Source organism: Diadema antillarum, unplaced genomic scaffold, assembly GCF_040938485.1.
Source record: "Diadema antillarum isolate AM-2024a unplaced genomic scaffold, OU_Dant_1.0 scf00000049, whole genome shotgun sequence".
NCBI lineage: Eukaryota > Metazoa > Echinodermata > Echinoidea > Diadematoida > Diadematidae > Diadema > Diadema antillarum.
This window is the reverse complement of record NW_027270938.1, coordinates 3,326,023-3,351,243: the sequence shown is the minus strand read 5'-3', so window position 1 is coordinate 3,351,243 and position 25,221 is coordinate 3,326,023. Positions and strand designations below refer to the sequence as shown.

At 40.5% G+C, this 25,221-nt stretch overlaps 1 pseudogene; it reads left to right on the top strand.

Annotated features, from left to right (window-relative positions):
• The first annotated feature begins 3,878 nt into the window (after positions 1-3,878).
• The window catches only part of LOC139715480 (uncharacterized), a 50,914-nt pseudogene continuing 29,571 nt past the window's right edge, over positions 3,879-25,221 (top strand).

The following is a 25,221-nucleotide window of genomic DNA, read 5'->3' as shown; positions in this document are numbered from 1 at the left end:
ACGAGAATCCACGTAAGTTCATTCTTCGCCTCTTGCTGAGGCCTCTTTGCCGGTAGGCCTAACGTTACTCCTGTAGAGATGGGTTTGAACTGGGTTTGTTCAGGCTGGTCGCAGTTAGGTTTGACGTGCACAAATGTTTTCATAGTTTTAACCATTTCAAAGATCTTTGTGAAACTTGGCTAGATACCAATCAATTGACAATAGACCCCCTTAACCATCTTTAATCTTCTCTTCAAGTTCGGGGGGGGGGGGGGGTGGTGAACAGTGAAGAATCAAGTTTGACTAGGATCTAACCTTATAATTTAGTTCTAAATTGGAAAGATAAAGTGATGCGTGAGTCTCCAAATCATGTGTATCGGTATATAGACCTATTAAATCCCCGAAATCATGCGTAACTTTACGTACAACTTAACCAACTTTGTCTTGCATAGAACGATCTAAAGTAAACGGTGGTCAGTGTAGGATTTCTACAAGTGCACTGAAGTTTGTAACGTTAGCTTTAAATAGAGTGCAGGGCCGGCGGAGCGTTTTCAAAAGTTGGGGGGGGGGGGGGCACTTTCAGGTTTGATGAGTTAACAAGGAAAAAAAAAAGGGTTTTCAGTGGAAAAACGTAACGTTACCGCGATCACACTTAGATCTCTATCTATTTCTTTTTAGTGCCACTTACATACTTCTGGGTTAGAAAAACTGGGGGGGGGGGGGGGGGGCAAAGTGACGACACCTTATGTATTCCTTTGTATGGTGCACAACACCTGAGGCCCCCACAGCCCCCGGTCCACCGGCCATCATGATGTAGGAACCTACCGTTATCGGTATAGGCCTACATACCTTGCCTTGAGAGTTTCTAACGTTAGATCCCTAACGTTAGACCCTAGTTGATATTATTATTAATATTATAATGGGCAGAGGTGACTCCAATATTATAGGGTGTGTACAGTTCTGGTTGAGGTGAGGATTTAGCTTTTAACGTTTTGCCAGATATTCAATAATCACTCTACCAGATGTCAAGGAGTGTGCAATTCTAAGGGGTATCAAAAGTTTATTTGATGAAAATCGGTTTTGAAATGACTGAGATATCCAAAAACAATGTGAAACAAAGAGATCCTAATAAAAGGCGTGACCTGTCGCCTTTTACTATTATTACTTTTTTGGATATCTCAGCCATTTGAAAACCAATTTTCATCAAATAAACATTGAATCCTTTTTAAGATTACATGCTCTTTCATATTTCATGAGAGGTTTCACTTAGGAATGTTCAAAACATGAATCCCCACCTCAACCAGTACTCTACAGTCCCTTTAATGGTATAACGTTAGATTCTAGAAAGTCTGCTATTCATCGACCATCTATTTTTAAATCTGACTACCCTCACGCAATGGCTTTGTCACATATAAAATGAAAAGTACACATGGGACGGGGCGCAATAGACCTACGCTGGAACATTCGAACATGAATACAAATCAAAAGAAATTAGATTGCAGGTGAATAACTTCAGGAAACAGGAGGAAAAAAATTTGAAGAAAATCCTCATTGTTAAAACATATTTGCCCATTCACTGGATTTACTGTATGTGCCGTTCGATGGGAAAAACAGGCAGTTGATTCAAATGATGAGCTTGCGACACATTATTGCTTTTGTAGCATCATTTCACATCTAGTCTGTTTGGAAAATGTCATAAAAAGTGATGTCATTTTGCAAATGTACGCCATGGAGTATCAACCATGTCAACATTGTGACACAGGTCAAGTTGAAAATACCTATCATCATGTGAAGTCAAATCATTTGTCAATTGTCCATTGTCAATCAGTTGCAATCACCTGAAGCTCTTTCAGCCAATCACTAGAGGATAAATTTTTGATCCAAAATATGATTACAGTTGAACCTCTCTTTTCCGGCCTCCCTTTATCCGGATCTCTCTATTATACGGACGCAATCTCGCCGTGATTTAAAAAAAAAAAAATAATTACGGGAGGAAAGGGGGATTCCCAACTCCTTGAGAACTCCTACACAAACACACATGAATTACATATACTTGATACATTTCTTAATAATTATTTAGGTAAATCATCCCAAGAATTTATAAAAGAAAATGATTTCATTCTTGCAAACACGAACCTCTATTTTGGGGTCTGTTACTGAGTGTAACAATGAAAAGGTTGCCAGTACTACATGTGGGTACTACAATGGGCTACATCAGTACATGTGTATGTATAATTATGTACATGTATAAAGCATTGAGTCTCCCCGTATCCGGCCAAATCCCTTATCCGGATGAGCTCCGGGTCCCGACTTGTCCGGATACGAGAGGTTCAACTTTATCAAAATATACCGTGCACTGAGAGGTTCCAGTTGAAATTATGGATTCTTAAATAGGTGACTGGCAATGCACCTTTTTCTGAGGGATGCAGCCCCAAAGAATTTAGTGCAATACCTGTCACCGAAGAATCCATAATGGTACCTCGAAAAGCGTTCATGACATAGTTGATTTATGTCCTACATCATGAAATTCTCGAAGTAGATAAAAATAAGAATTTATAACTAGAAAAGCACTCGGAGAGCAGTGAGACCTCCGCCAAGCCAGCAACTCAATTCCCAAAATAGAAGCCTTTTGTTTAAGTCATTGTACGGCGCCTTACCCGAGCAGAGCACGCGCTTTATTGCGCGTATGTAAACCTCCAGTACGCGCAGCTTGAACCCCAAGTTCGTTGACCTTACATGCCAAAAGATGAAAAATTCTTCAAAAATCCATAAAAATTCTCAGATCACTACCAAAATTGAATGAAGGATTCCTTGTGTCAATATCGACTTCTTAATGCAAGTTTCATTTTAATCCGTACACAACTTTTTGAGTTATTTTTGCAAGCTGACAAACCAAACACCAATGATCACTTAACCTCCTCCTTCCTTGGCAGAGGCGTAATAATGTGTAGGCTTTCTAATAAAAAACTTATGCAATGGTACAATTAGTGGCCAAACTGGCTGTCTGCTGCACAGCTGCCGCACACACCGAATGCATGATGCATACGATGTACAAAGTTTGACTATTAACGACTGCTGTTGCAGCACAGGCGCTCGCTTGCTGCAGCTTAGCCTCATTGCGTTTGTGATTCACTTTGTCAAGATATTGATCTATAGCTAAAGATCTATAGCTAAAAAGTGATGTATTTGCTAGTGCCACACAACAATTTCATCAAAGAGCTCACAAAATTGTTTGCAAGTCCCAATTTACAATTGAATGCCCGTGAAGTATATGGGATACCACATTCCTCTTTGAGACACCGAAGGTGCGTTTGTAAAGTGAGCATCGGTGTCAAATCTGCATTCAATGCAAAGTCAATGTCAGAGGGAAACTGGTATTAGTCAATGAATGGTAGTGAGTGGACGCTATATAAGTGTAGTCCATATTATGATGTCATATTGGCATTTGTTTTTGTACTGTAAAAGTGGATATTTTCGCGCGACTAATTTTTCGCGCTTGGCCGCGCAAGAAGAGTTTCGCGTGTTTTTAATTCCGCAGAATCAAGACATCATGCACAGGAACGTATGGCAAGCAAAAGTATTCGCGTGCTTTTATTTTCACGCTAGTTTCTGGTTGCGCGAAATGCGCGAAAATTTCAACACCGCGAAAAATTTCCACTTTTACAGTATTTCGTATCTTGTGATTTGCAGGTGTGATCTATAAGATGAGTCATCGCAGCAAGCGTGGTTGGCCGACTGCAAACATGTAACTAAACCCTGAGATATTGCGTGGATGAATGTTCGGTGAGTGACTAAATAGAGGAGAATAGTACGGGGAAACGCACGAAGACAAATCTGCCTTTAATGGTGGCACAGACATTATTGCAGCCTAAGGAGTGGATAACCACCTGCCATCACCAATGCCTGTTGTCATGACGACCCCACCCAGCCAGAATCAGCGGATCCTGGATGGCTTTCTACACCATGTGAACGAATCAAGATCGGCTTTGGTATGATACGAACTTTCTTTGATTTACTGTGTATGTGTATAAAACTATTACTTCGTGTGTATAAAACTATGACTTTGCAATACTTTATGTGAATTGTGCTGTTCAAACTGTGACTCAGCAGCACAGAACACACAAAACATCTCAAGACTTCACTTTCCAGTAGGGCAGAGAAAATTATACTTTAGATTCAACTCGGCTGATTTTGGGTTGAAATGTTTTCCAAAGAGTTATAATTTTTCATTCTGTCTAAATTAAAAGTTTGGTAGAATGACATAAAGCATACAGTGTACATAGTCTTTTTTTTCACATTTTGTTGATTCCCTTTTTTTTTAGATCTCTCAAGGTGGTTATCTGGGTTGTTTTTTTCACCCACAATGTATGAAAATGTGTGTAAATGTCTTTAGAAACCGATAAATAATACCAGTGGCTGCAATAAAAACATAATCATGGATAGAATTTAATGAATGAGTGTACAAAGTCTGAGGTTTATCTTGTAAATTTCCTCCCAAGCAATTGGCGTGAAGTCTTCAACATCCTTTGTATTTGAAACACAATAAAGGATGACTTTATGCCCATGAAGAGACTCTTCATTGCCCCTGTTCTTAAAAAAGTTTCCTACATTTTATAATTGCTTCTTTTTCAATCATTTATTTTGATTAGTTAGGAACATCCAGTCTTGATGAGTAACATACAAACCAGAAAATCCTCTGTTTCAGAATGGAACCTTTATTTCACAACCCTTACCTGGCGACTTTATTCATTACTCATTATACACGCATGTTCTTTCTTTCTTTCTTTTTTTTTTTTTTTTTGGGGGGGGAGGTACTGTGATGCTGGGTCATGATATTCAAGATTGATCAGACTTCAAACAGATTGCAGTCAACCTTGCCTAAGTCGAATCTATTTGGACTGAAGAGATAGCTTCGGCTTAGGGTGTGTTTATAAGATTTTGCGGGCCTAGAATCACTGTTTTGAAACACTGTTTTGAAACACTGTTTCAAATCACACTTTTGTCAGGAGAGCGTTTATAAGATTTTTTTCTCCGAGCGTGTTGGGGCACTCGCTCAGACTGTGCCATTGCGCAACTCACTCTGCCCAGTTTTTCCTCGGCAAAAGGTCAAACAGGGTGCGCGCAAGGCATTGTGACGTCACATAAACAGTGTTTGCGATCGCGGTTGCGTTTATAAGATTTTTGAAACACTGATTCTACAGAAACACCGTTTTTAAATGCACTATTTTGTGCGTTTACAAACAGTGTTTCAAAACACTGTTTCAAATCACGGCGAGCGATTATAAGAATTTTTTTCGAGCTAGAATCACTGTTTGGCCAGAAACAGTGTTTCAAAACACTGTTTCTGGCCAGAAGAAAAATCATAAATTTTGACTTTAATGAGGGATCCAAATCAATAGAATGTAAAGAGAGGGGGACTTGAAAAGACCTTCCACTTCGGCGATGATTCGACTTTAATATGTGAGGTCGACTTAAGCAAGGTTGACTGTATAACCGATGTACACACACTTGTAGTACATTGCCCTGCATTAAGCATTTAAAATGGTTAGAAACCCCAGAGAACATGTTCTTTGCTACGTTGTACGTTTTTTTTTTTTTTATACACTGATTGATTGATGGTTGATCAAATTATCATGGTTTGCCTTTTGAAATACGATCGAAACAAGCCTTAAACAGATCTTGTCAAATGAATGTGGTCCATACTATATTTGGGCTTTATCCTCTTGATGTAACACGCATGTGGTTGTCGATTTCAAGTAGAATGAAAGCTGTGCTTGAAATGCTGGTTTCACTATGCAGAAGCATGGCTGTTTTAGGCTCATGCTGGCACTTTAGCTCTTGAGCTAATAAGGAGAAACTCAGGTAATTATGAAAGTTGGAAGTACTCTTGGCCTGCTATCCAAATATTATTGATAAACTACAGTTGTATCCAATTGAAATTCTATGAATTTAGAACTTATTTTGTTGCCTAGTGCTACTAGGCAATAATGAAATATGAAAATAATATTAAAAAAACAACCCGAGCCTGTGAGTGTTACCACGCTCAAGCATCTTTGCAAGTCTCTACAAAGTAGGCAAAAAGTACCTGACAACATTGGTTTGTGCTATGTGAAACAAGTTATAATGAATAAGTTAGTAGGTGTTGAGTAGATTTCCTGGCTTTGCATATTACCTCGTAAGAGCATCTTCAGATACAAAACATTATATTGTACAGTATGTGTATACATGAGACTGCATGTTACTAATACCGACATGATAATTGCATGCTTCTTTTCTTTTTCTTTTTTTTTGAGGCTATAGGATACTTTTTAACCCCATCCATGTCTAAATTTCTGGTGCTGCCACAATTAAGAGTTTTGAGAAAATGAAGAGTACAATGTGTAGACTTGTTATCAATCAATTTATGAGATAATGTCAAAGTCCAACTGCTGTAGAGTACATTTAGCTTGGGTAATAACCCGTAATTGCTCTAGTCCTTTCTCTCTATTTCCTGGAAATGACATCTCTACTTAATTACCATGGGCTGCGTTTATCAGCTTTCCCATTAAAAACGAGTTTCAATACCCACTATCAAAATACAGTTTGCAAACACTTTCGGATCTTGCTTCTCGAGTCTTCTTTTTTTTCTTGACCTGTTGTGACAGCGCAGCTCTGCTGCTGCTGCCCTGGGTTCCCTGCCCATGATGTACTCTAACCCTAAACCCCAAAACAGCTTGTAGCGGGAAGCAGACAGGAAGCCGAGATGCTGTGTGGTTGGCAACAGTTTACTTCACTGTGTTTACATGGATACACTGTGTGTGGCTGTGAAGCCAAGTCACACTTTTTGTCCCCTGAGTTTACACTTCCTGCAAAATATAAACTGCTCGGCATCAGTGAGTTGTACTGGACTTGCTACCAGCTCATTGCTTTGATCTTGGTGTGTCCATCTCTCCTGCACCCTGTATCTGGTTGACGTAACTGTGGCTTTGAATAAACTGTACGATGTTTTTTAATTCAGACTTCATGTTGCATTCTCATATCAAACAATGGCAGGCAGATTTACAATGTATGTCCAGCAGCAACGAGTCAAATTAAATAGGGATGGTTACAACTGCAGACCTGGGCCATGTTTCATAAAACTTGTTATCAGTGACAAGTTGTCATAGTTGTTATAAGCTACTGAAATCCTTGCGTCTGATTGGCTAAGAGCAAATTTGTCACAGAAAGGTGGCAGTTGTCACTGATAACAAGTTTTAAGAAACGGGACTCTGGTACACTGTACATATACAGTAGTTTGGGGAGAGGAGTTCGTGACCAGATTAAATTACAGTCCCTGACAAGTTCACCATAACATAACATACGTGGGGATAGAGAGAATGTAGCAAAATTACTACGATTAATGTAGGACACATCAGTGAAAGTTTGAGGAAAATTGGACAAGCTGTTCAAAAGTTATTTATGAAATGTTGAAGTTTCAGTGCCTCCTTCGCTGGATGAGAAGGCTACAGTAAGTACTTGTGATGTCACAAGCGTAGAATGATATAAAGAAAATATTTTCTGGCATAATAAAAGAGCACTTGACTTGCCTCTTTCATAAAGCTGTGAGAAAATATTACCCTCAACATAAAACTGTATGTCAGGAGCATGTCAATGGAATGTGTGCTTTTTTTTTAAATGAAGTTTTGGGGAATTATCTTTTTATTCCCTCAATATTGTTTTACAAAAGTGGCATCATAAACTGTATAGTAGTCTGCTCATCCAGCAGTGACTGTGCAGAAACTTTAAAAATTCATACAATTAACTTTGGAATGGATTGTCTGATTTTGCTCAAACTTTCACTAATGTGTTCTACTGATATTGCTGCATTATCACTTAATAATCCACATGTTTATCAAGGTGAACTTGTCCTTTAACTTCATTTCCTGTCTACCCAGTACGTCTGAAATTGTGACTAACACAGACTGATTGAATAATTTATCATTAATTGGGCCACAGCAGTATCCACTGATCTTTTATGTGACAGTGAACTGCATGCAGCTTGTAGGAAAATATGATGGCGACCTGTCGGGTAGGATCAAACATCACATAACGTTCTACCTACCTACCTATATGTACTAGTGAGTTGGGAGGGCACTGTTGGAATAGAAGCAGCTTTACTACAATCAAAATTCTTTTACACTTTTAGTCTCATGATAATCCAAAACAACTCAGTATCCTGGCAAATCACGTTAGCCAGACAAGTTTCATGGTGGATCCTTTCAATGTAATGCAAGCAAATTCCAAATAGTGGAAGATGAATTTTGAGCCCTTGTGAGAAAATGTTTTACCGGTATGTGCTTTTACCCCTTGATATAGTTTGGCTGCAAAGACACACAGGGCAAAAGGACTGATCCTTCCCCCAGTATAAGACCTCTTGTAGACATGAATGTTTCAGCAAAGAAGGCAAAAAACAGCACTCACCCCAATTCCCCCCCCCCCCCCTTTCCCAAAAGAGGTAAATGTCAACCCTTCTCTGACCCACGCTGCCCTTCTGCTTCCTGTTGCATTATGGCTCGTTAAGAGGGAGACCCATCTTCCAAGAAGGTCGGGGGAAAAACCTGTTCACAGACAAGTCACTGTCTGCAGCGGCTGAATTGCCATGAATGACTTGCAAGAAATGAGAGACTTTCACAAGTCTTTTGTTTGTCAAAAGCATAATAGTCTTCCTCCAGAAGCTGGCCCAACATTTATTCCAAATTTCAGTCAGATTATATGGCAAGTTAGTAGTATCAGATTGTGTGTGTGTGTGTGTGTGTGTGTGTGTGTATTTATTTATTTGAAGTTCTGACCATGAATGCCATACAATGAAAATTGTCTCTAAAATTCTCTAAAATGTTTTCATCATTTGGTCAAAGAAATGTAAAAATGGTCGTTTGAAACAAAAACAACAAATGTGGCAAAGTATCACACTAAGCAACAAGCCTGTACAGAAATCAAGTATATTATGCAAGCTTTTAACAGAGTTTCTATGGTTGCATAAACGAATCAGATTCCTATCCAAAACTTTTATTGGACAGCTGAAAGAAAAAAACAAACTCAATCGTTGTGAATTCTCAGGGTGAACAAGACTAATCAAAGTACTTTGAACTTGATTGCCTGATATGTTTCCCCTCCCTCACACCACCCAACCCCCCCAAAAAAATAAAAATAAAAATAAAAAAGATCAACCACACACGGAAGCGCAACATCTGGAGTTTTAGATATCTTCTGAAATAGATTCAGCGTGACGTGATGTGGTATCAGGAACCCTTATGCACATATTCCAAAGCTGTGTATGATATATGTCTTCCTCACGACATTGACAGGGGTAAGAAACTGTGTAACATATATCAATCAGTGGACATTTTCTACAGGGCAGGCAGGATTTCTTTTAATGGGTAGCACACAGTATACTGAATGAATGTATTGGTACACATGTAGGTGCACCCCACAAGCACGCACAGAGCACATTGGGATGTGTGGTAGACCGTGGGCAGAATCAAAGAAATACATTTGAAGAGATATATGTCATTATAAAATGGGTTCAAGAATGTAGCCAATAGGAAGCGCTGAAATGAGACACACCTCCTTCCTTTACTTCAGTACAACTGCACTGCCTGTAATCCTATGGTAGATTGCCGATCGTCTGTGCGCGCGGCGGCTCCTTTGATGAATTGCATGCATACGCGTACGCGCTGTCAATCCTGTAAACAACTTCTAGTTCGGGCTGCCGGCCGGCCGGCCTGTCTTCCCTTGTGCATAACATATGTGGCGTACGTACGTACGTATACTGTACTATACGTACACTTTGTACAGTACAGTAGACCAAGTGTTATGGGACCGGACGCGTACATGGAGTCACTTTGAAGAGCAAATCCAACGATTTAGCAGGTTAATTCTCACGCCGTTTTCAGAGTATGTTGTCTAGTAGGCCTATATGAGGAGTCTATATCATATTCTATGCAAAATAAGTAAGTTTTCATGCGGGTGTCCGGAAACCCAACCCCCCATTATACTTATACTGTATGTGCGGGACTTCCGCGAGTGCGACGTGCGTAAAAGTTAGGGACGAACATCTTCGGACGTCTTGACCCACAAAGGTACGTGAAAAACGCTGAAAAATGATGTTAGTTTTCGAATTTTCGACCCATTTTATAAAACAAATGATGCACAGGATTATTTCGTGGCGTTAGTGTAGGCGTAGCTCACTCTCGGGTATTTACAATGTAGTGCAACATGCACTCGGCTTCGCCTCGTGCATGTTTCACAATTGTAAATACCCTCGAGTGCACTACGCCTACACTAACGCACTCTATCCTGTGCATCATTTGTATATTGTTGCCTGTGATCAAAAATGTACATGTAGTTAGGGAGAGATTGACGCACTCACATACTGCGCATTTTATCTTGTGATGACGAGGACTTCATAAATGTATCGAACAGCTCTGAAATCACTTTTGGCCCACTCGTGGAAACTGTCGGAAGTGCTACTTAGTATTATGTACAGATGCGCAGAAAACTGACATCTGAGAGGCCAAATACATTTATGACACCGCACATGTAATGAAATACTGGTGCATGACTGTCACAAATGTACACACTAGTAGTTATGTACACGTACATGTATGATGTACTGTATGCCTGGCTGTTTTAATGTGTATGTACACAGGTGGACCAGATTAATGGAGAACATTCTATGTGGTATAGATATAGTACATACAGGCTGACCAGATCAGTGGAGAATTTTCTAGGTGGTATACAATGTAACTACACAGTACATGCATGTAAGAGGAAATACATTATAACTCACTCAATCTAGAATGATTTCACCCTTTCCAGAATTTTCTGGGAAGTGCTTACATATTTGGCTGAGTGAGGCACTGTCCCTGTAGCCCAATGTGATTGGTAGTTATTCTTGGTAATGATGTTTTGTACATAGTTAGGCAGTGAGTCATCCAGGTTTCCTGGAACTTGGACTGGCTAGTAGGTTGGAGAGAGTTATAGAATGTGCTAGAAGGGGGTGAATGGATAGTATATAAGCCAGAGAAATTCTGCAGTAGGCAGAGTACCCAACACCTCTGCTCTGAGAGTTACGTCACTTCTGGCTCTGAAGCGACTTGTTATAGTTAGTCCTGTGTTACCTGCTGACCTGTTATGTTTGTGGAGATAAGGCCTGGGAGACATTTTGCCTGCAGAGAATTAATGTGCCTTCATTGGACTCCATATTTTAATGTCAATGGACATTGCTACGGCAAAGCTGTGACGGGCTGGATTCATAGCTGGACAATATAAAGTGAATCATCATTCAACGCATCAACTGGACGTGGTCGTCACAACGTTTGGACTCTGCACGTTTCGCCGTGGACATATATTGTGGATTTTACCCCGGATCTATACCGTGGACTATCGTAACCTGCGCCTCTGGAGTTACGTCGAAGGAATCATTCATCGGTGCATCACAGATCATTCATTTGTGCATCAATCATCATATTTGGACATTTCCAGGGATATTGCGTGTAATGTGTACGTAAGTGATTCCATTACTGACTTATATTTGTTTCTTGTGATCATTATTGTATTGATGTGACGCCGATTACCAGTCTGTACCCACAATATCACCGTTAATAAACCGCCTGAACATTAGTTGATTGTTTCTTTTGTGCGATCATTCTCGGAGTGATTTTGGTCGTAACAAAATTGGGGGCTTGTCCGGGAAGTGAATTTAAAGCCAAAACTTAGAATTTGGAACGTTCCGGAAGCCAGAATATTGGTACAGACAAAATACCAGTTGAGTTGATTGTTCAATTGTATATTGTGTGTAATACATTGTGACAATGTCAATCAGTACAATGGATGTTCAGGCATTTGTTCAGAGGACAGATTTGTCCCTCAAAGATTTGCAAAGGTTACGCAAATGTGATTTGACTGCTATTGCACAGCATTTAAATGTAGATGTTCCACAAGGTGCAAGAAAGGCAGAGATTCTTGACTTAGTAGCTGGTCACATGGAGCTCAAAGAAGAAATTCACACTTCAGATCAAGCTCAAATGTCTGATCAAACAAGGCTTGAGCTTGCTAAATTAGAACTGGAGAAAGAGAAGATGAGATTAGAAATGAAGGAAAGGGAAAGGGCTAGAGAAATAGAAATGGAAATGCAGAAACTTGAAATGGAGCATCAAATGAAATTGCGTGAGATAGAATTGGCTCATGCACAGATTGTTGAAAATCGTGAAAGGGCTCCCCTTGAATTTGATTTGGCCAAGAACATTCGATTGGTGCCAAAGTTTGAAGAAAACAGAGTTGATGCATATTTTGTGTCATTTGAGAAGGTGGCTAACAGTTTGAACTGGCCACAGGAATTTTGGCCCTTGCTCCTTCAAAGTGTGTTTGTCGGCAAAGCAGCTGATGTGTACTCATCTCTCTCTGAAGAGCAATCACGTGACTATGCTACAGTCAAGAAAGCAGTGTTGAATGCTTATGAGTTGGTGCCAGAGGCGTACAGACACAAGTTCAGAAATTCGTACCGCAGACCAGGCCAGACACATGTTGAGTTTGCTCGTGAAAAAGAAATGATGTTTGATAGGTGGTACAGGTCCCTGAAAGTGGATCAGGACTTTGATAACCTACGTGAGGTTGTTCTCTTGGAAGAATTCAAAAAGAGTATTGCTTTCAGTGTGAGGTTGCATCTGGAAGATCACAAAGTGACAAGTTTGCATAAAGCAGCCTTTATGGCTGATGAGTATGAGCTCATCCATAGAAATGAGAACAGACCACCTTTCAGGAATTTCTCTGGAAATAAGAGAGACAAAAATCAGTCGAGCAACCAACGGAATGCTGGTTCAGGAATGTTGTCGGTACCAAAGCCTCAATCTGACAAAGGGTCCGGTACAAGTGCAAATGTCATCAAATGTTTTCACTGTAACAAGAAAGGGCACGTAAAGTCACAGTGTTGGAAGTTGCAAAACGGTGCAACGAAGGAGGTGGGATTTGTCATGTCAAAAAATGTCCTACCCGAGAATAGTGTCCCGTTCAGTGAAACACAGGCCATTGAAAGTCAGTCTCCCAAATTCAAAGATAGGCTGAAGCAGGTGGATGAGAGCTATCGTAGCTTTTTGTTCGATGGTGAGGTGACCCCATGTACTTCTGGTGAGGCAGGTAAGCCAGTAGTCATCCTGCGGGATACGGGGGCCTCTCAGTCGTTGATGGTGGATGGTGGTATGACTTTTCCACCAGATAGTGCAGTGAATGCAAAAGTCTTGATTCAGACTGTTGATGGCAGTTATATGTCAGTGCCACTGTATAGAGTGGATTTGAAGTGTGACCTAGTTTCTGGTCCTGTCACTGTTGGAGTTGTTCCTGAGTTGCCCATGGCAGGGATTGACTTCTTGTTGGGGAATGACTTGGCTGGGGACAAGGTGGTTGCGTCTCCAGTTGTTTCGGAGAAACCAGTGGTGGTTGCTGAAACTGAGCAGTTGCAGGAGGAATTTCCTGGGATTTTCCCAGATTGTGTTGTGACTAGGTCTCAGGCTCGTAGAGCTGTTCAAGATGATGCGGATTCTGTTGATGTGGAGGAGAATTCCGGTGTTTGGTTGGCAGAAACCTTTTTCAAGGATTTGAATGATGGGGTTGCTGTATTAGGCTCCGAGGCTAACAGTGATGGGCTGTTTAGCAAGTCTTCCTTGGTTGAAGCACAGCAGGCAGACTCTGAGTTGAAAGGCTTGTCTCAGACGGCGTGTTCTGAGGCTGAGGCTGAAAAGGTCCCTGAGTGCTATTATGTCAAAGATGGCATTTTGATGAGGAAGTGGAGACCTCCCCATAGGCCAGCTGATGAGGATTGGACGGTGGTCCGTCAAGTTGTTGTCCCTCCTAGTTACCGCGGTGAGATCTTGAGGATTGCTCACGAGTTACCTGTTGGCGGCCATTTAGGCGTCAGAAAGACAAAGGATCGGATCATGAGGCATTTCTATTGGCCAGGGTTGAATGTGGATGTGGCTGAGTTTTGCAAGACTTGTCACACATGTCAGGTGGCTGGTAAACCACAGCATTCAGTGAAGCCGGCGCCATTGATTCCGATACCTGCGTTTGAAGAACCGTTCAGTCGGGTTTTAGTCGACTGTGTTGGACCTTTGCCTAGGACTAGGTCGGGTCACAAGTACCTCTTGACAATCATGGATATGTCTACACGGTTTCCAGAGGCTATCCCATTGAGAAATATCACTGCTAAGACTGTGGTAGATGCTCTAGTGCAGTTTTTCACTAGGTATGGGTTGCCCAAGGAAGTGCAGTCTGACCAAGGGTCAAATTTCATGTCAGGCATATTTCAAGAGGTGATGTATCGTTTGGGTGTGAAGCAGCTGAAGTCGTCAGCTTATCATCCCCAGTCCCAAGGTGCGTTGGAGCGCTACCACCAGACCCTAAAGACAATGATTAGGGCGTTCTGTGAGGAGTATCCCGAGGATTGGGATAAGGGCATCCCTTTCCTACTGTTCGCAACGAGGGACTCCCCAAATGAGTCGACGGGTTTCAGCCCATTTGAGTTGGTGTACGGTCATGAAGTTAGGGGCCCACTGAAGCTCATCAAAGAGAAATTCATGACTGAGGATGATGAGGTCCACCTACTTGACTACGTGTCAAAGTTTCGTGAAAGGCTTTCAAAGGCTTGTGAGGTAGCTAGGGAACACTTGAAAGTGTCACAAGACTCTATGAAGAGAAAGGCAGACAAAAATGCCAAAGCCCGAACTTTCAACCCAGGTGACAAAGTTCTTGTACTGCTGCCCATACAAGGTGAACCACTGAAAGCCAAGTTCAGTGGCCCATACAGTGTCAAAAAGAAACTCAATGATGTGAACTATGTGATCAGTACGCCAGATAGACGAAAAGATCAGAGGGTGTGTCACATAAACATGCTGAAAGAGTACTACGAGAGAAAGGCTAGTCAGCCGGTAGGCGTAGCTCAGGTGGTAGAAGAAGAAGTAGATGAAGAGGGAGAAGCTCAAGATGAGCATGGAAGTGAGCCCTCTAGTGCCAGGTTGTCTAACTCAGAGATGTTAGGGAAAGTAGATGAGGCACTGAACTACCTACCTGAAAATCAGAGGAAAGATGTGACTAGTCTGTTACATGAGTACAAAGAACTGTGTAAAGACAAACCAGGCTGCACCCCTCTGGCTGTACATGATGTTGATGTAGGAGATGCTGACCCTATCAAGCAAAACCCTTACAGACTAAACCCGAGCAAACTGCAAAAAGTAAGGGAAGAGGTTCAATACATGCTAGACAATGACATAACAGAACCTAGTAAAAGCAGTTGGAGCTCCCCAATCGTCATGGTGCCCAAACCGGATGGGTCTCAAAGATTCTGTATAGATTATCGAAAGGTGAATGCCGTGACGAAAACAGATTCTTTCCCCATTCCCAGACTTGAAGACTGCATTGACAGGGTCGGCAATTCTGCATATGTCAGTAAAATAGACCTTCTAAAGGGATACTGGCAAGTGCCCTTGACCGACAAAGCCAGAGAGATTTCTGCCTTTGCTACACCAGATGGCTTGTTCCAATGCAAAGTAATGCCATTCGGCATGAAAAATGCTCCGGCCACCTTCCAACGGCTGACAAACCAAATCATTGCCGGACTTGACAACTGTGTAGTATACATTGATGACATCCTAGTGTACAGTGACACGTGGGAGGAGCACATTACACACTTGCGGCAACTTTTTGATCGACTCAAGGAGGCCGGATTGGTGATTAATCTGGCAAAGAGTGAATTTGCAAAGGCCAAAGTGGTGTATCTTGGGCATGTAGTCGGTCAGGGACAAGTATTGCCAAGAGAAGCCAAGGTAGAGGCTATACTAGGCTTTCCCATCCCCCAATCCAAGAAGGAGTTGCTCAGATTTCTGGGCATGGCTGGTTTCTACAGGAAATTTGTACCGAATTTCAGCACTGTAGTCACCCCCCTAACAAACCTGCTGAAGGGCAAGGCAAAGTACACCTGGACTGATGAGTGTCAAAGAGCCTTCGAGAAACTAAAGGCAGTCCTTGCTAATGAGCCTGTTTTGGCAGCTCCTGACTTCGCAAAGCCATTCAAGGTGGCAATAGATGCTAGCGATGTAGGAGTGGGAGCGGTTTTGCTCCAAGAAGATGAAGAAGGCACTGAACGACCAGTTAGCTACTTCTCCAAAAAATTGAACATATACCAGAAGAAGTATTCCACAATTGAGAAGGAGGCTCTCAGTCTCATCCTTGCCCTCCAGCAATACTAAGTGTACTTGACAAATAGCAAAGGGGAGATCACGGTCTATACTGACCACAACCCCTTGGTCTTTTTAGACCGGTTCAAAATGAAGAACAACAGGTTGTTCAGATGGAGCATGATGACGCAGCCATATGCACTCAAAATCAAACATGTGGCAGGCAAAAACAATGTAATTGCCGACGCTCTGTCAAGAGTGTAACATGAAGAGAGTATCAAAGGTGAAAAGTTTTCACCGCATATTATTTCCAGTGTATGTGTTTAGCATATTCAGTAATGTGTGCAAAACAGTTTGATATGATTATATAAGCTCCGAGAATCCAAGCAATATCATTGTGAATAGTATCCATGAAAAGAGAACATGGAATTAATACAGCTATCCAAAAGGCATGTGATAGTATGTGATTATTGTTGCTTGACTTGGACTTTACCTCACATTCGTTGCAAATAACAATGAGAAATTGTGAAGGTAAAAGAAACCCTTGCTACAGCAAGGCTTTCTTTTTCCCATGGGGGATGGTGTCACAAATGTACACACTAGTAGTTATGTACACGTACATGTATGATGTACTGTATGCCTGGCTGTTTTAATGTGTATGTACACAGGTGGACCAGATTAATGGAGAACATTCTATGTGGTATAGATATAGTACATACAGGCTGACCAGATCAGTGGAGAATTTTCTAGGTGGTATACAATGTAACTACACAGTACATGCATGTAAGAGGAAATACATTATAACTCACTCAATCTAGAATGATTTCACCCTTTCCAGAATTTTCTGGGAAGTGCTTACATATTTGGCTGAGTGAGGCACTGTCCCTGTAGCCCAATGTGATTGGTAGTTATTCTTGGTAATGATGTTTTGTACATAGTTAGGCAGTGAGTCATCCAGGTTTCCTGGAACTTGGACTGGCTAGTAGGTTGGAGAGAGTTATAGAATGTGCTAGAAGGGGGTGAATGGATAGTATATAAGCCAGAGAAATTCTGCAGTAGGCAGAGTACCCAACACCTCTGCTCTGAGAGTTACGTCACTTCTGGCTCTGAAGCGACTTGTTATAGTTAGTCCTGTGTTACCTGCTGACCTGTTATGTTTGTGGAGATAAGGCCTGGGAGACATTTTGCCTGCAGAGAATTAATGTGCCTTCATTGGACTCCATATTTTAATGTCAATGGACATTGCTACGGCAAAGCTGTGACGGGCTGGATTCATAGCTGGACAATATAAAGTGAATCATCATTCAACGCATCAACTGGACGTGGTCGTCACAACGTTTGGACTCTGCACGTTTCGCCGTGGACATATATTGTGGATTTTACCCCGGATCTATACCGTGGACTATCGTAACCTGCGCCTCTGGAGTTACGTCGAAGGAATCATTCATCGGTGCATCACAGATCATTCATTTGTGCATCAATCATCATATTTGGACATTTCCAGGGATATTGCGTGTAATGTGTACGTAAGTGATTCCATTACTGACTTATATTTGTTTCTTGTGATCATTATTGTATTGATGTGACGCCGATTACCAGTCTGTACCCACAATATCACCGTTAATAAACCGCCTGAACATTAGTTGATTGTTTCTTTTGTGCGATCATTCTCGGAGTGATTTTGGTCGTAACATGACTAATGGATTAAATGGACCTATAATATAATGTATAGGCCTATAATGCATTGTGTGTTTTAACTTCCTCCCATGGTCATTTAAAGGGAAAGTTCACTCCATGTTCAAGTTGACTATGGATCTTTCTCTCTCTCTCTCTCTCTCTCTCTCTATCTCTCTCTCTATGTATATCGGGCCGACAGTAGTTGAGCTCTGTATATGATAATACGATATGGTACGTAATGAAACAATACATTAGTGCAGGTTTCAGTAAATTGTAGGATAAGAAACAAAGCTTTATAGATAGATCTGTAGAATTGTGTTTTTATTGTAATCAAAGGCTGCGTTTATCATCTTTACCCTGTTTGAAAGGCTTTCAAAAGCCGTTTTCAAAGCCCTTTCAAAATAGTTGCGTTTATCAACTCATCGCGAACACGAAAACTGGCTTTGTCACTGGGCAGTTGCACTGCGCATTTTGACCCGAGGAGAAGGCATGGTTCGTAACTGCAGTTTATCTCACTTCAAAGGAACCTGTTTCGGAAAGCACAAATTTGCGGTTTTCAAAAGGGCTTTCCGAACCCCATAATCAAAACAGCTTTGCGTTTATCATCACGTAAAAATTCCCTGAAAGCCGTTTGGAAAACCTATTTCTGCCGAGAAAAAGAGTTGATAAATGCACCCAAAATCAAAGTTTATTTGTACAATGTCGGCCTACATTTCTCAGTTGGATTAGGTCATGCTGTCATTGCCTGGAAAATCTCCTCAAATGTACTATTTGAACATAGGCATTGCATGCCATAAAATCAAATTGTCTTGCAGCAATGTAGCTGCCCTCCCACATAAGAAAAAAAGTTTTTATTGCAACCCTTGCTATAAAAATCATTCTTATTGGCAATAAATGCAGCAGCTGTAGCTGCTCTCCCATATACAGCCCATTGTAGTCTTTCAGCCCTCTTACAAGTTATGTAGATTATGCCTTTTTTTCCTTACCGGTACTCGAAAAGAATACTGTAAACGCTGATTACCGGTACTCGAAAAGAATACTGTAAACGCTGAAATTTTAGTGTATTTTGCACTACTTTTAACTAGCTCGGATTCTAGAACCTGCGAAAATATCATCACAATTTTCTCTGCACAATTTGAACGGGTTGAATCGTGGGCTTTGTCAGTGGTGCCTCCCCGGTATGGTACGAGTGTGTGTGCATGTGTCCTAGTACTGTAGAAGCTGTTTTTTTCGCATACAGATATTTTCACGAATGAGGAAATCACAAACATTTCCGCAAGATGTTGTTTTTGCAAATTGACACCGAGGGTATTGTGTAAATGTGCTTTTACCCTAGGGGATGGTGTCATTTTTAACGGGTTGTTAAATTTGCGAAAATTAGATTCGCAAGAAAATATCGGCTTAAATACAGTAATATTCATTTGAGTATATGTGTGTGTGCAGTACTCATAGTTTCTGTGCAGGCCATACATTTAAATGGAATGGGCAGTACAATTTTGTTTTTCTGTGAATGGATGAACTTGGACAAGTATAAAGCAATTGCTCTGCATGAATTCAAGAACCTGTGAAAAAGCCTGTACTGTAAAAGTGGAAATTTTCGCGGTGTTGAAATTTTTCGCGCATTTCGCGCAACCAGAAACTAACGCGAAAATAAAGGCGCGCGAATATTTTTGCTTGCCATATGTTCCTGTACGTTTTGTCTTGATTCCGCGGAATCCGTGGAACACCCGAAACACTTCTTACCCGGCCAAGCGCGAAAAATTAGTCGCGCGAAAATATCCACTCTTACAGTATATGTTTTTGAGCTGCTCAGCACGAAAAAATTATTGCGCAAAAATATTGGTGTCTACTGTAGTTGTGGAAATTTAGTGAATGAAACTTAACTTTGTAGTTAAGATTGTGTACTCTTGGGTTGCATGGTTCAAGTGAAAGGGAAACTTGTGATGCTATGACATCATCTCGTCATCAAATTTGCATATGTCATATCATGTGCTGTGCTGTGCAAATTGTTGAAATGTTAATGCTTTTTTACAGTATTCAACACATTGCTTTTTTCTTTCTTGAATACCTTTATAGCTTTAAAAAAATATACCTTATTTCTGTTCTTTTGTGTCCACAGAGATGGGTGGTACTTGAGATGAATCATGAAACAGGTATTGTAATCGTTATTTTTTACTTACGATATGTGCCAGCGATATTTCCTTTTAATTATGTTATCACAATGGTACATTTTTTGTATGAATGAGTTTGACGATGATGATGATCCACAGCATTTGTATAGCACCATTTATCTGTTATTGGAAACATTCAAAAAGCAGACTCCTCCAAGAGTTAGCAATTAAATGCATGGTAAAAAAAATGTGAGTCTTGAGTGAGGCTTTGAAGTGCTCCAGTTTAAATCTATTTCACAGAGAAATGATGGGAGAGAGTTCCATGTATATATAGGCAAGGAGCGATGGAGGAAAATGGTTGGTGTCCATATCCCTTGAGTTGTGTATTGGGCATCTGGAGAGTAAGGCCAGATGAAACACCAGTGATAGAGCTTTTTTAATAACACTATCATAAGGAAATGGGATAATGCATGCATTCATATTGACCTAAAAGATATTTCATAGATACTGTAATTGCTTAATGTTTGGACTGTGTGTGTTCTAAAAAACTTAACTGGTGCTCAGTTTTAGTCGACAAGTGTCATTTCCATGGCCAGTGGTCAAACAAGAATTTATTAAATACTTAAATCGTGGTTGGCTTCAAACATTTACTTGAATTTAGATGCTTTTATGCTTTGATAAATCAATGGAATTTGCAAATTTCCCCCCTTGTTTTCGTTAGTTGGATTTAGAAAACGAAAAAGAAATTTCTGAGGACTGATGATAAGATCTGCCAAGCCATTGTGATCAAAAATTTGATTCGGAAATTGTGCACTGTGTGGATATAGAATATATTCTCTTTCAAAAAGAAAACTGTTACTGCTGCAGAGGAGATTGTCCTGTATACAGGTAGAAAAAGACTATTTGATGGGAACATTATGGCCCGAATTCACAAAGGTGGTACAAATGAAACCATGGTTTAAACCATGGACAAAAACCATAGAGCGCCAAGTGTCGCATGGAATATTTCGTTACGAAATCAGTCATTTCGTCGATGAAATGATTATTTTGTAACGAAATGACAATATTTTGTAACTAAATAAACATTTCGTCCACGAAATGATAATTTTGTTAACGAAACGGTCATTTTGTCGACGAAATGACCAATTTTGTAACGAAATGTTCCCTGCGACACTTGGTGCTCCATGGTTTTTGTCCATGGTTTAAACCATGGTTTCATTTGTACCACCTTCGTGAATTCGGACCTATAGGTGTTTGATATTGCGTGTGTTAAGTATTTTACACAGTGAACCAAATCAAAACTTGTAACCCTCACTAGAGGACATGGTTTCTGGTATCGAACAACTACTTTTGTTTGTTTGGTTGGAAAGGATCTTGTGACATGGAGTTACAATAACTGTGCACTTCCTAGAATCAGATTTCATATAGCATTTGGTACGATGAAGTAAACTGGACATCCACCGCAAAATAGTGCCATGTGTGTTCCACCTTCCTGTTGGTGTAATAGAATAAGGTGAACGCACTTTGTGCTTGGCAAAATTTTACTGTAGTGACTGCAGGGCTAGTATGAAAGAAGGAGAGAGACCAAGTACCATTTTTAACACTGTATACATGGATTGGGTTCTTAATAAGAACCCAGCCCATGCACACAGTTTTGTATGTCAAATGTGAAATGCTTCACAGAATTTCAGCTCTTCTAACTTGTTGTTTTATGAACAAAAGTAAGGCACACTGCAAAGTATCCCAACAAGTCAAAAACAAAACAAAACAACCCCCCCCCCAAAAAAAAAAAAAAAACAACAACATTTGTTAGTGTGGTCCTGTATCTTTTTATTATAATTCTTACTATGATAGTTATTGGTATTTCTAAGGTAGAATAGATACTCAGTCTTTTGGACGACATTTAAGCCATATACCATTGTTTATTATAACTGCAGGATTAATGAAAAAAGTCTTTGAATCACTAAATTTACAGGCAATCCTAGAATTGACAACATACATGTATTTAGGAGATTTATAGTTACTAATATTTCTCTCTCAAATTAGCAAAGTTCTGCATTTTTCTTTGGTCTAATTTTGTATAGATGTATTAAATGAATTTAACTGGTTCCATTTAGTCTTTCTACACTATAAGTTATGCAGTAAAACTCAAAGTTGCCAATGCAATACAGGGCTCGACATTAGCTGTGGCCCCAGGCCACTAAGAATTGATTCAGGCAACCAAATTTCCAAAAAGGCTATCTTTTGGTGGCCCGATCGGGCAGCTAAAATTCAAAATAAATTGCTGTATTTCGTTTTAATTTTCGGCATTTCATTTCCCGCATTTCCATGGTCAAGCATCATGGTAGATAAACCATTTTCCTAACTGTAAGAATCCCTGTGATTAACACTGAAAATGAATCAATCTATGCATTCTGTGGCTTCCAATGCGTAGGTCACATGTACCTGAGCATATACCGGAAGACGCACGGCGAGCAGACGGAGTCGGAGCTCAAGAAGCGCTACGAGCTGACGGCGGCAAACTTCATCGGCACGGAGCGGGGCACCATCAAGGAAGGCGGGCGCAACAACGTCCTCTACTGGGCCATCATCCTGAAGGGAGAGACCCTCTTGTTCAAGGACAAGGAGGCCACAGACAAGTCCACGTCCTTATTTGAGAAATGGAATGACACGATTAAGCAACTGTGGAAACACCGTGAGTTTGCACAGTGCAGATGACATCTAGTCAGTTTTCTGTCGCTTCTCTCATTCTTTCTCTCCTTTTCTCTTTCTTCCGTCAATCTATAGAAAGACAGGTAGATATCTGTGCTAGTTATTTCAGTCTCTTTTTTTTTTTTTTTTTTGTCTTTTCTTTCTTTCAATCTGTTGCAGCACAGGTACAGGTAGATTGATATCTACCTGGTAGTCATTTTCAGTCAAGATCTTCTCTTTCCTTTTTCTTTTTCTCTCACAATTTAAGGATAGATAGGTATTGTAAAGCCAGAAACATTCGCATGCATGAAATGTGAGCCAGCACTGCAGCAAAAGTCTATAGATCTGTTTACAGCCAGAAACCATGGTCTAGATGGTGTATGTGTGTGTATGTGTATGTGTGTGTGGCTGTTTTGCTGTCATGTTATGTTGAGCTCAATAAGCTCAAGAGTTTTCAACCTTTCTGGAAAACCCCATCTCATTCTTACAAAAGTATTTGAAACTACTAATCCTATTCTTTCGATGCTGCAGATGTGGAGAGAGAGAGAGAGAGAGAGAGAGAGAGAGAGAGAGAGAGAGAAGAAAGAATTGTCCTTCAGGGTATACTGTGAGTGTGAAAAGAAGTGGGGTACAAACTACGTCATATTTGGTGAGAAGAGCAGTCATCAAAGAATGCTTATTGAATCAGAGTCTATTTTGCCACTGCCACCTGCCAGGGGGTATTCTTGGTATCAATAAACAGCCACAATATGCATTGATTGTGTCATAAATACTTGCATTTTGCTCTCTGACTCGACAGATTGTGACCAAAAAAAAAAAAGAAGAAAAAAGATTAAAATCCGCGAATTCTTCAGCGTCCTTCATGGAGGCCATAATTCTATGACCCAGTTTCCTCACAAATATTTTGACTTCTCTTCTGGAGTTGCGTATGGTTTGTCCCCAATTTTTTTTTTCTTTTCTTTTTAATAAGCAGAATCACCCATATGACCTTCACTTTCCATTGGGACATCAGCATTATGTTACTACTTTAATTCTGTGTTTGATTTCATGTGATTCGATTCCTGTATCCATCTCTTTGGAGTAGAACAAATTTTATCTCTTGATGGTCATCATCTAAAGCTAATGCAAAGTTAAAGTTGACATATCGTCGCTGGGGTGACAAGACCTTGTATCTGCAATTTTGGTGAAAATGACTTTTTTGGATTAATGGTCAAATAATGGATTAAGTGATGTCCTGTCCAAATCCCAACTGTCTTACTCCAAAAATGAAGCCACCACGGCATGTCAAAGGAAAGGCTATCCCATTCGCCACAGTGCTTTGGCTGCCATGTTTTTTGCCTCTCCTGAACATTTGACATTTTGTAGATACGAGGTTTTGTCGCCCCAGCGACGATATGATATTGCGCAACAGTAACTTGTCGCATACTAATGCTGTTTGCATAAAAGATGAAATGAGAAGGGAAAATAATAATTAGCTCTGGCTTTAAATGGTTAGCTTCACCATTAGAATGTTTGATCCATGTTACAAATATAAATAATGTATTATGATTATGATTATTATTACTATTATTACGTGTATATATGAGCTACAATGTCCAAGCTTTGATTAAGTTCAGTAAGACCTTAGTAAGTTTAATAGTAATGACCAATATCAAAGGCTGTTTAAAATGATAATCAATTTGCAGAATCATGTTGATCATATGGATGTATTGATCAGGTGATTATTATTATACCCCCACCCACACATAGTGTGTAGGGGGGGTATATAGGAATCACTCTGAGGTCGGGTGGCCGGTCGGTCGGTCGGTCGGTCGGTCGGTCGGTCGGTCGGTCGGGCGGGCGGTCGGGCGGTCGGGCGGTCGGTCCGTTGCAAAATCTTGTGGATCGAACTCCTCTCTCATTTTTTGAGCAATTGACCCCAAATTTGGCATGTGTGACCACTATCAAAGGTAGATGTGCAAGACACCTTTTTCGTTAGTATCGTGTAATGCGTTGCCATGGCAACGGCATATTTTCATAAAAACTTGTGGATCGAACTACTCTCTCATTTTTTAACCAATTTACCCCAAATTTAGCATGTGTGACCACTATCTAAGGAAGATGTGCAAGACACCTTTTTCGTTAGTATTGCACAATGGGTTGCCATGGCAACGGCAAATTTTAAAGAAATCTTGCAAAATTTTGTGGATCGAACTCCTCTCTCATTTTTTGAGCAATTGACCTCAAATTTGGCATGTGTGACCGCTATCAAAGGTAGATGTGCAAGACACCTTTTTCGTTAATATCGCATAATGCGTTGCCATGGCAACGGCAAATTTTCCTAAAATCTTGTGGATCGAACAACTTTCTCATTTTTTGAGCAATTAATTTCAAATTTGGCATGTGTGACTGCTACCACAGGCCAATGTGCAAGACACCTTTTTCATTAGTATTTCATACTGTGTTGCCATGGCAACGGCAGATTTTCATAAAAATCTTACAAAATGTTGTGGATCGAACTACTCTCTCAGTTTTGTGACAATTCAGTTTGAATTTGGGATATGTGATCAATGTACTATATAGTTGTGCCAAAACATCTT